The following is a 13,273-nucleotide window of genomic DNA, read 5'->3' as shown; positions in this document are numbered from 1 at the left end:
AGGTATTTTTGTGGAAACACTTTTCACCTCATTTGGGTAAACAACAAATTGTGCAACTTGTAGATCAGATGACCAGAGTATGTTTAATTTTGTAAGAAAATGTCAAATTGTCATCCAAAGCGACTGTACCATTTTGCATTCCCACCAGCAATGAGTGGGAGATCGTGTTACTCCACATCTCCATAAGCAGTTAGTGTTGTCAGTGTTTTAGATTTTGGCCATAGGTGGATAGTGGTGTCTCTTTGGTGTAAGGTTAAATTTTATTCTTGTGTGAGTTTGGCAGACAGTGTCTTTCAAGGAATTGATCCATTTCATCTATGTTACTAAATTTGGGGACATGGAGTTATTCATAGTTATGTTTTTTGTTTTTTTTTTTAAGATTTTATGTAATTCCAGTTAGTTAACATACAGTGTAATATTAGTTTCAGGTGTACAATATAGTGATTTAGTACTTCCATACAACACCTTGCACTCATCACAGCATAGTAATTTTTATTATCCTTAATATCAATGGGGAAAGTAGCACATGTTTAAAAGTTAAAAGATTGGCAGCATCCTAAATGTCTATCAATATGTTGATGCATATATTGACTTTCCCATAATCCTTCAATGGATTTTCACACAGTAAACTATGTGAACAAGCAGGATAAATCTCTCTTGGCACATGTTGTTGAGCAAAACTAAGCAAATTACAAAAGAACATATGAAACATTATTTAAAATTATAAATATTTAATATATTTAAATCTGTGTGCCATGTTTAGGAAAGAGGATTGTGTTATATAAAACAGAAAGCAGTGACTGTTAAAGAAAGATGTAGGTAATATATGTATTTCTTTTAGTGAAAGATAAATGAAAAGCTTCAATATTTCAATATAATCATTCTTAAGCTGCAGGTTAAATAAAATGGTTTTAATTATCTTATTTTTATGACTTTTTAATATCTGTTATATAATATTTCCTTGATGACATTCTTCAAAAAAGCTTTAATAAATATTATTTGGTAATAACTTGTATTTTATTTATCTACTTTTTAAAATTTATATTTTAACTCTAGATATAATCGTTTTTGGTGCATATTATATCTGAATTTAATTCTTTTTATAAAATCTTTTGTTCTGTCATCTTTATTATATACTTTTTGCTTGCTCCTTTTTTATGGTATGTCTTTATTAGATGAAACATTTATAGGTTCTATTCTTGGCTATGAATTATGCCACAGCATTTATGAAAATATTATTATTGTAATTATTTTATTTATTGTAATTGTATTATACATAGTGGGGAACGATCTCTCATTCATATTTGAGAATGATAAACAGGGCTAAGTTTAGAAAAATGGAAATAAATTGGTCATTGAGGTTAGAAAATAAGCAAAGAAATCCATGGATAGGAGATACACGGAAAATATGTACTGGTATAAAAGTTGAAGTTGTTGGAAATTGACATAAATATTTAAGTTTGGACATAAATATGTTCAACTTTTCACTGATTTTTAATCTCTCTATTGTTTTTACGTATTGAACAATATAGATACGGCATTCATAACCACTGATGCCAATGTCAAAATTATGAGCATAAAACAAAATGGTCCCTTTGAGAAGAAAGTACAGTATTAACAATATGGACATCGGGGTTTCACTGATGTTCTACACTAGTTATGGAAATAAAATGAAGGAATTTTTTATGATAAGACCGTGTGTGTGGGGAGGAAGACAAGACGGCTAGGAAATATGCTGTGGGAAATGTCAAATATTGAATTATTCTCCTACAATTATGTCCCTGCAATGCATGTAGGTCATTAGACATTCTCTGGTAGAAAAGACAATGGAGGTCAGCGTCTCCTTGTCTTTTATAGAATAGATAGTTACACCATTATGAATTAAGATGAAAGATGATAGTCATAACTAAATGACCAACTCATAACCATCATAGTCCTGATCAGGATGATGATCATGATGATGATTAATATGAGATTATTAATCTTATAGCTATCTCTGGACCTGTGTTAAGCATTGTTTCTAGTTATTTATTATAGTTGGTTATACCGTAATACTAATGGAGCTACACTTGTGTATATTAAGTCAGCTTAGTAAAGCATAAATTTCTTGGTTTTAGAGTTAGGGACCACAGTCTTGTCCTGCCAGCTGTTTTGCAGTTGAACACTAGATACATCTACATAGAACCTGTGTATAATTCAGTATAATCAATCAGCGCTACAACAAAAGTATAGCAAAGTAGAGGTTCTTTGAGTGTGAAAAAATTAATGAAACTTAAGAAATGACAGACTAATCATTTTAGGGTTCTTATAGTATTATACTACATTTGGCACATTCAGTTTTTTTTATAATGGAATTCTATAATTAATAGAATACATAAATATTAGAATAAATTTCAGATATAGGCTATATGCTCTTGTACTTAAAGAGCTCAAAACTTGTGTCAATGATTTGAATGAAACAATAAAATTCATGCTCATAGCATATATTGATAAAACTTATAGGGGAAAGTCATATAATCCATTATAAATGCAATATTAACAAACTTTTCATTGGCCTGAAACTAAGCAAAAAAAACTAAGCATAAAAACACGGTTTTATATGAAGTTCAAGGTAAGAGATTCCATTTAGTCTAAAAATTCTCCATAATTTTGGATAGAAGCTAAGTAGGTAACACAAAAAAGATGAAATAGGGCATCTGGGTGGCTCAGTCATTAAGCATCTGCCTTCAGCTCAGGTCATGATCCCAGAGTCCTGGGATTGAGGGGAGCCTGCATCTCCATCTCCCTCTGCCACTCCCCCTACTTGTGCTTGTTCTCTCACTGTCTCTCTGTCAAGAAAGAAAGAAAGAAAGAAGAAAGAAAGAAAGAAAGAAAGAAAGAAAGAAAGAAAGAAAGAAAGAAAGAAATAGCCTGACTATATGTATAGTAAGAACTGCTTACACTTGACACAGGCTCATACAAAGTTGGGGTGCTACGGAGAATTGTATCTTCAAACTAAGCCATATGATGAAGAAAAACTGTGACTATATAGACCATGAGAAAACTGGTAAGATATGATAAGTTTTTAACTGCCTTTCATTTGGGAAAAAAAATATTTTATAAATTCTAAAACCATTGAGATGAAATTACAAGTAAATGAATTTACTTCAGTATAAGAATTTCTGTAAATAAGTGTATCTAAATTTTTGTTTATTACCATGTTATCGGGCTTCCCTATGATGTAGTGAGCATCTCATCCCTGAAGGAAAATTTATTCACTCAACAAATATTGGTTGCTCGGTACTATCTTGTCTCTGAATAATCTGTCAGTGGACCTACAGCTTATATGTTAGTGGGACAGCTCGCCAAAGATAGTGGTAATGGAGAGTTCTCTGTAGTGTAAAGGGAGAATTCTGTGATTGACAGTAAAAGCTTATGAAATGTTTCTCTGTTTTTCTGCCTTTTTTTTTTTCTTTAGTTTTTCTTCTGAAGTTGTAAATGAAAAGGAAAGCTCTGAACATATTGGATGAAAGTGAAGCAACAGCCCAACCCCTGAGCTCCTCCATGTTTTGTTCTGTGTATGTACTTGTGCTACTGCTTTGGAGAAGGGAAATGAATGGAAAAGGTAACTCCTTAGGCTACACCTAACTCCAAGGTTTTAGGAATCGGATTACACAAACACCCCAGGAAAGATTTTTAAAAAATAACAGTTTAAACCAAATGTTGTTAATACCTTTCCTGGAAGAGGCAAATGTTAATTTTTTTTCTACCTATAGTCAAATTATGTCTATTCATATGCAAAGTAAATAAACATAATTGAATTTGTATGCTAGGAAATGTATTTTATTGTTCTATGTAGAATGATATTGTCTATGAAGAGACAATTGACAGCTCCCGGTCATAGGTATGATTTTTTTTATGAGGTTGTTGTAAATACAACAACAACAAAAAGAGTTTTGAAAGGCTAAAATACAATCTAAAACACTTTTTTAAAGATTTTATTTATTTATTTGAGAGAGAGAGCGAGCAAGTGAGAGAAAGAGCAAAGCATTAGCAGCAGGGGAGGGAGAAGCAGCCTCCCCACTGAGCAAGGAGCCCGATGGGGCCTCTATCCTAGGACGTAGGATCATGACCTGAGCCTAAGGCAGTCACTTAACAAATTGAGCCACCCAGGTGCCCCTAAAACATTTTCTATTAAATAAGCCAGACTTTGTCAGTTCAGAGTGGTTTTCTTTTCCTTATCTTGACATGCCTACACAGCATGGGGGGAAGTGTAATGAAAATCTTTGCCAAATGACACACTACCATCCATCCACATAGAGCAGCTCTTAGATTATCATCCCCACAGCAATCCTAAAAGGACTCATCTGGAATGAAGGAAAAAGCACATGTGAACCTTTTGTTTTCTACAACTCTTTTCACCTTCCATAGTCTCTAAGCATCCTTCAGATGGATGATTTGGAGGAGATAATGGTGTTTGCCTATGATCTGTGGGGCTTCATGTGATTATTGCAATTTTTAAAACAGGGGAAACTTGAATCCCTTACTGCTCAAAATGTGGTCCTAGGGCCAGAGCATCAACATCACCAGGAAGTTGGTTAAAAAAAACAAAAAACAAAACAAAACAAAAAAAAAACAAAACTCAGGTTCCAACCCAGTCAAAATGCATCAGAATCTGCATATCTAATGAGATCCTCATTAAAGTTTTAGAAGTAGTGCTCTATTTGTGCCTTTTGTCAATGGAAAATGAGGCTGATATAATTTAAAAGGAGCCTGGAAAGTTGTATTTATGAGTTTTAGAACTCGCATTTATTATGATTCCTAATGTTCTAAATGCTTTGCAAACATTAGCTCTTTCATCCTTCTCATATGCTTAGAATTGAAAACTAGTATGTTCATTTCACCAAAGTAACTAATGCTTAAGCAGTTTAGTTATTTGCCCAAAACCTCTAAGCTAATGAGAATCAGAACCCGTCCTCAGATTTCCTTGCTAGTTCCAGTTCTTAAAATGTAGAGCCTGAAACTGATCATTTGCCTCTTTGTTCCTCATTTTCCTATAGACCTTTTGATGTGTCAGCTTATGGACAGGTGAAAACAAGGTCATGTTAGAATGTGGTAGGTTGGTAAATATTTTTCTTCTCAGTAGGTTTATCTTCACACTAATTGAATATTGATATGTATTAAATTCTGATGAAATAAATTATTAGAGATATAACTAACACTGTCAAGCTCTAATTAATCTTAATTTTAATTATGACATGGGTCATTGTCAAAAACTACTTTACTAAAAATTGTTTTGGGTCTGAATTTTTTTCACGCAATTAAATACAAGCTGCAATTCAACATTTAATTTTATAGGCAATTAATTAGCCCGTGGTATATTTAATGGACTTTGAATGACATAATCATTAAGATTTGAACCAGGACTATTTGTATAATGACTTTTCCCCCTTGCTAAACATTTAAACTCTTGCTAACTGTGGTAAATATGGTGAGTAAACAATGCTTAATTACAAAAAAATATAGGGTCATGATTTTTTTTGTTTGTTTGTTTCTCCTGAATTTTTCCTTTCTGGTGAGTGTACAATAAATGTTTCACAACAATGGTTCACAGAAAAAATAAAATAGAAGAAATATATTTGCCTTACAAATGAACATGAAAGGCTCATGTAATTCAAACATAAACATATTAAACACTTAAAACATATAAGCGATCAAATTCATTTACAAGATTTGCAAAATTCTACATTCTTGTTGGCCTCGATGTTGTGTTTGCCTCTCACATACTAAGACTGTGGGGCAATGATACTATTAAATGTTCCATAGCAGATACACCAGTATATTATCCATACATGATGATTGTTTCCCTTAAATAACTCTTGTTTAGGTAGGTTAAAATGTAAGAGGGTAATAAATATTATCCATCATATATAGAATTAAAAACCAGTATCTTTTATGTCAGTGCACTCAAGTGCATTATTTGCTTTCAACATTAAATCCAAAATGTGCAGAATATGCTCCAATTAGAAAAAGGTATCGAAGACAAGGTCCCTCAGCTATTGTATGTACAGACTTTTTTTTTCCAGAATTAGATTGCTCTTAAACTTCAAAAAAAAATTAATTCAAGATCACACACACACACACACACACACACACACATTTGTGATCTCATCCTCTCCTACCTTAATTTTTCTGTTATCTGCAATTTTTGAAATGCAAAAGAAACATTGTATTATCCATTGATTACTGAGCATCTACATTTTACAGGCACTATGTGACATGTTTTAATATGCATGCATTCTATTTAATATTTAAAACAACCCTATAATATCTTTTAGTCCCTTTTTTTAAGGTCAGAAATGGAGACCCAAAGCTATTACTTATTTTTTTAAGATTTTATTTATTTACTCATGACAGACACACAGAGGTAGAGACATAGGCAGAGGGAGAAGAAGGATTCCTATGGGGAGTCTAATGCAGGACTCATCCCAGGATCCCAACCTGAGCTGAAGGCAGATGCTCAACTACAGAGCCACCCAGGTGTCCCAAGACCCAAAGCTTTTAAATACCTACCTCAAAGTCACACATCTAAAAAAAAGAACACACTGACATTTTAACAGTTTTCTCGAGATGTTACAATATCTATATTAAATTTTTCACACTACTTTAACAATAATTCCATGTATTATGCTACTTTTAGTATGATTTTAATATGAATATGGTACATTGAGTCTTATAAAAATTGTCATAAAGCACTATAATGGGACTTTAATCCATTTCTTAGGTGCACCAGGAATCTCTAGACGCTCAGGAGATCACTAAGCTGCATAGTGTTTCCTGAAAACAATAGGGAATTCATACATAAACAACAAATGGAATTGGCATAATAGAAAATAAGAAAAATGTTAACGTGTTTTTGGTGCTTTTATAAGGAAATTAATACAAAATTGTTATTGAGATTGACATTTATGTAATTTTACCCTTTTTTAAAGATTTTATTTATTTATTTATTTATTTATTTATTTATTTATTTATGAGAGACAGAGAGAGAGAGGCAGAGACACAGGCAGATGGAGAAGCAGGCTCCATGCAGGGAGCCCGATGTGGGACTCGATCCCAGGACTCTGGGATCACGCCCTGGGCTGAAGGCAGACCTCAACCGCTGAGCCCCCCAGTCTCATGTAATTTTACCTTTAAACAGACTCATCTATTAAGATAAATTGATAAGTTGGCAATAACTTAAAAACCTGTCACAAAATAGTACAATTTACTCTTAAAAATTGATGCTAACATTTATTATTTAACATTGCAGAAAATATGCAGTCTTTCAGAGGAACAATCATGTAATCCTGGAACGTTTTAGTTGCACAGGCTTAAGTTTAATTTCTATAATTACATAGCATGGTAATTAAGAGACAGAAAACTAAATTATTTCCCAATAATATTAACCATATTAGAGTTATGCCTTTAGTAAAACCTAATCCCGCTTTGTCTACAACATTTTTCTATTCTTGGTCAGGGGGAAATTATTCTTAGTGATTTTATAACTTGGCAATGTTGTATGCAGCAGTTTTCCTCATGCAGGTTTCCTCATAGCCACAGATTATACAAGGAACACCAGCAACTCCATGGATACGCAAAGGCTTTACCTAGTCTCTAGATTGTGGTACTATAAAGATTTTAAATTGCTTAAAATAGTAATTTGATTGCTTTTATTGAATACTAATAACTATAAGATATGATTTCTAACATCTGTCAGGGGAAAATATTTCTCAGTACCCAATTTATGTATAGAACATTGCTAATTTCAGACACGGCTTTTGTGAGTTAATTCCCAACTCTGGAAATAAATATAAAATAAAATATAAATATAAATATCTTTGTAAATATTTTAACCAATGCGTGAAGAGTAATAAGATTATATATATTATAATATTATATATGATATATATCAATGATAATATATATCATCAATTATCAATGATGATACAATTATCAATTATATATTATCAATGATAATATATATATTATATATCAATATATCAAATATATATATGTCAATGTAACTTGCTATATATGTTACATTGAGAAAAGAGCAGACCTTGCTCAAAAGAGTAACATGCAGATTATTGGGAGACAATTTTCCATATCTCTTAGATTTCTACATGTCTTACACATGTCTTATATAGAACAAAAAGCAGTGACTGTTCTTTCTTTTGGTATACTGTTATGAAGATTTATTTTATTTTATTTTGGTGTATAGTCTTAGAAAACAATTATTCTAGAGCAAAGGGCAGGTTTGCTTATAGGGTAGTAAGATAAAGATTCCACCCTCTGAAGTGAAGTGCAGCTGCATTTACTGTTCAGTTTAATTAAAATAATATTTACATTTGGTGAAAAGTATAGGCACGTTTGCTGCCCATTATAAAGAATTCAGGTGTCTTAAGCTCAGAGTTTCTTCCCTGTAACACAGCCACTATGTGTACATGTGTAATTTGGATATATTTGATATTTTGGATATATCTGTGGGGACTGAGATTTATAAACTGGTTAAAATGCTGATACTCTGAGTAATAAATTCTTTTGTGTATGATCTAAGGACACTAACCAACAAAGCAGAAACAGACATATAAATCCAGAGATCAAAGCGGTGCAAAATGGGTAAATGTGAGTGGGAAGTACGGGCTTCAACAAAAAAAGAATATTAAAATTATGGAATGCCCTATTGATCTCTGAATGTTGCAGCTTCAGAAAGTTATAATCAAACAATATATAGGGAAAGACTACTGAGGAACATTGCATATGTATTCATAACCAAACACATGTAAATACACATATAGATACAGAAATAGATAGATGATAGATAGATGATAAAAGGATGTGAATAACTGCTGTATAAGGAGTTATAGAAAAGAACATGACTTCAATAGCAAGGTTCAAGGGACAAATGACAGCCTGAAAGAGGAAAAAAGCTGCTAAATCATTAGGGTCATGCTCAGTTAAAATAAGACGTTTTCAGATTCATAGCAAATCTTAAATTTCTAAGATGAAACTCTTGTATGAGCACTTCTGAAAACTTCTTAAAAAGCACATTTTAACCAGTAGACAATTCCTTTATTAAGGAATATGTCTGCCCAGTGGGTAGCTAAGCCAGGAAATTATATCAAGGCCATATAATCTGTGACAACAAATGCCTTGGAACATACATTTGTGTGAAACTTGAGGGTAGAATGGGCCATATATCACAAAAAGGTTTTGGAGTGAAGCATTCCTGAGTACACATTCTAGATGTTCCATTCATCAGTCTATATATTTGAAGCTATTAAACTCCGAGCTTCAGTTCCCTCATCTGTGAGATCAGGATACTAATGGCTGCTTCTTGGTTTGTTGAGAGGATTAAATATATCTCTAATAGTTGCCACACACACACACGAACACGCACACACACACATACAATTTGATATTATTTTTCTTTGCCTTTGTAATGATGTCACTTGTTTATAAACTGATTGGGGAAAAATACTTCCTCAATTTTTTCTACGTGGTTTATAAGAAAATCTATTATTTTGTGAATCCATTCAATGAAACAAGCCTAAAAAGCACAAAACATACATTAATACTCAAATCCCTGAAATGAATTCTTCATTTATACTCATTTTTCTTGTTCTCTGGTGTGCTACATTCATTATCCTGGAAAATTGCTGACTTTTCCTCCATCAGTTTTCCACCACATAATCTTTTCTCTAAAGCTTTAATAAATATAAACAAAATCATGCCCTCTCACTCATTACACATATTTTTTGCCTTGACTATTTTATTTTATGTTATATGTATGTGTATTTATGTACATTTGTATATGCATGTGTATATATGAAGTTGCTTTTAAGAAAATATCATAGAGCAATTATAATGATCACCATTGTCATCATCACTATAATCTACTGAGCATCTACTTTGCTCCAGATTTTTAAGTACAATGCAATTATAAAATCAGAAAATTAATAATGATGAAATTTCACACATTTACATGTATGTTAATAATTAATATGCTAGTACCTTTATATTTACTTCTTCACACGTTTTTGTTGTTTTGCTTTTTTTTTTTTTTGCCGTGGCTTTATCTTTTATTTTTTTCTGCATTGCTATTGGTTTGCTTTTTTACAATTAGATAAAATTGAGAAGTATACCTCTCGTTTTTAAATCACTCTCTATATTAGAAAATTCTTTCTATAATTAGAGTGCTCTAATTTCTCTCTGCATAGGAAGGAATTTAAGAGAATTTGACTTCAGTTGGTTTAATCAATAGACCATCCAATTAGTTTTTCCTAATATAAATCTGTTGGCTTGCCATTATAAAGTGTTTCTACTATATATTCATTTTTTGGCAATTCAATTAAACCTTATACTACCATGCAAAACAATTCTTTAGATTTTTCTTTGTTCATGCAATTCAATTATTTAGAAAAGGTATCATTTTTTTATCCATTGTATTTCATTATTTCATTCTTGAGTTTGTAATCTAGTATAAAAGTCAGGTCAAATAATACGTCAAAAATGTTTTATTTAAAAAAAAAACATGTTTTCATAATATTATCCATAATTACCTTTAAATTGAATTGTAAACTTTGAAAATGTTGCTGACAATGCCTTACTGTCTTTGGGTATTTACTAACAGAGGTTGGATATCTTATGTATTTATTATTTTTCATAATTTTGGTTACTTCATTTTTTCCTGTCCGATATAAGCAAAGTGTTTGATCTTACATCTACATTGGTTAGGATTTCCTTCCCTTTAGAATGGACATATTGTCCATGAATTTGAGTTTTCTTCTAGTCCTTTCTCATTTCCCTGAATTTTCTCCATCTCTTCTTCATAATCCCTGAAGGGAATTACCTCTTACTTAGGCCCCTGAGAGTCAGGTGGCTTCTCGGTCCGGTATTTCTCCGTAGGGACGTCAGCTGTCATTTTCAAGGAGGCCATCCTGGCCCTTTGCATCCTCTTTACCACCTCTGAGCAGCCCAGCTCCGCCGGGCCCAGCCAGCTCCCCGTAGTCGCAGACACCAGCTCCTTCCGCTGGGTTCCCCGGTCCCCGAGCCTGGCCCTGATCCCTGACCCCGGTCCGGCCCCCTGACCTTCATCCTGCCGGTTGACCTCACTGATCATTTATTAGCAAGACTGAGCCCAGCCAGGAGCTGCCGGGGTGCCCCACCTCCGTGCACGTACTCAGAGGGTGCACACAGCACCCCCCAATGGGCCCCCAGGCCTGAGGGGACAGTGGCCACCGGCCTCGGCCTGTCCTCAGTCACTGCCAAGAACATTGACCCACTTTGCCCCTGCATCAGCGGGGCCTCCTTCCCTGTCCCTGACCTAGGTCAGTCCTGGGGGGAGAGGAGCCCCAGGAGCCCAGCTCTGCGTCCCTGCATCGATCCCCTGGGCTGCCGGGGTGGTCTACTCTTTGCCAGTAATGCCGGTTTTTAAAGAGTATGCAGTTATGGAAGCCCTGGTGGGCTCTCCCTGTTTTCCCTCACCTCTTATTTATACTAAAATTCTCTGTATTGGAATTCTTAAAAAAAATAAAAATAAATAAATAAATAAATAAATAAATAAATAAATAAATAAATAAAATATATAATACAATATATATAATATATATTTTATTTGTCTATTAGAGAGAGAGAGAGAGGGAGAGGGAGAGCTCAGCAGAGGGAGAGTGAGAGGGGCCCAGCAGAGAGGCAGACCTGAGGCTGGATCCAGGACCCTGGGGTCATGACCTGAGCCTAAGGCAGTTGTTTCACCGACTGAGCCCCCCAGGCGCCTCCTTGAAATTGTAGTCTTGATATGACTTCCCCCTGGCTCTGCAGGAGAACGTGTCCTATTCCCTTATCAGCATCAGTCTCTCCCACACGCTTGCAATTTTAGGCACTTGCCAAGAGATTAAGTGATTGATACAGCTTTAGATGACCTCACAGAAGAGTTCGGCTATTGAGAATACCTTCTTTTCAGCCAAAGAGATGTTTGATGGGCACAGGTCATGTGCATATTAACATTTCGGAGGCGTTCTCCTAGACTAGCTCCACAGGACAGGTATCCTAACACCCTCTCCCCATTCTCTATACCAGTGGATTATAGGGAAAAGGGGGGGGGGGAGAAAGTGAAAAAAACAAAACAAAACAAATTGTGGTATTCTAGAACTCTTCTTAAAACTCCTTTCAAGGGCAGCCTGGGTGGCTCCGCCGTTTAGCGCAGCCTTTAGCTCAAGGTGTGATCCTGGAGACCAGGGATCCAGTCCCACATTGGGCTCCCTGCATGGAGCCTGCTTCTCCCTGTGCCTGTGTCTCTGCCTCTCTCTCTGTGTCTTTCATGAATAAATAAATAAGATCTTAAAAAAAAAAAAAAAAAAAAAAAAAAAAAACTCCTTTCCCTCTTGTCTACAGATATTACTTATGGAAGACAAATACATTCATCCTGAACCTCACTCTTATTTATAATCCTGACATAGAACAGTTTGCTAATCTGCCACGATCTCTCAGATCTCTCAGCACCTCTCAGCACCTCTCACTGCTATCAATATGTAAATCCTGTATTAGTGTCCCCCCTCAATAACAACAGTCCTCCACCCCCAACCCTGCCACCTGTTCTCCTGGCCTCTGCTTATGTCCTTCTCCAGTTTGTTCTCTACATCAAGGACAAAATATATTCCCCTAAAATATAAATCCATATATCTCATTTATTTGTTGAGTACCCTTTATTGGCCCACCTAATAACCCAGTAAACTAATAAAAATGGCACAGGAAATGAGAAGTGACAATGTAGTCTCATCTCTTTTTCCCAGATAACTGATATGTACCTATTCCACATAAGGTTTGCTTTCCTCTTAGGCACGCATGCTATTTATACTACAGTGAAAGTGTCAAGAAGTGGAAAGACTTGGAGTATTAAGTTCTGTAATCTCCATTAATCCTTCCATTACAATACCCCAGAATATACAATCTATGTAAATACAGAGTAATTGCTTCACTCAGCAGCTTTAAAACAAGTATTATAATCCTCTCCTTCAAACCAGATTACCAACCTCAGATAACTCGCAACCTGAGATAGTTAAATCTCACAAAAATTGGAACTCTTAGCCAATACCAGAGCATACTAATAATTTCAAATTTTCAAAAGTAACAGTAAAGGTGAAACACAGGTGAAAAAGCATGGAGAAGTACAGGATGCCCCACATTGCCCTCCAGATTGTTTCTTGCTGTATTAAGATGTTTTCTGGTTTGATTTTAACATCTGTGATCCCTA

Source organism: Canis lupus, chromosome 33, assembly GCF_003254725.2.
Source record: "Canis lupus dingo isolate Sandy chromosome 33, ASM325472v2, whole genome shotgun sequence".
In the NCBI taxonomy this organism is placed as follows: Eukaryota; Metazoa; Chordata; class Mammalia; order Carnivora; family Canidae; genus Canis; species Canis lupus.
The sequence above is the reverse complement of the archived record's forward strand: the minus strand, read 5'-3'. Positions refer to the sequence as shown.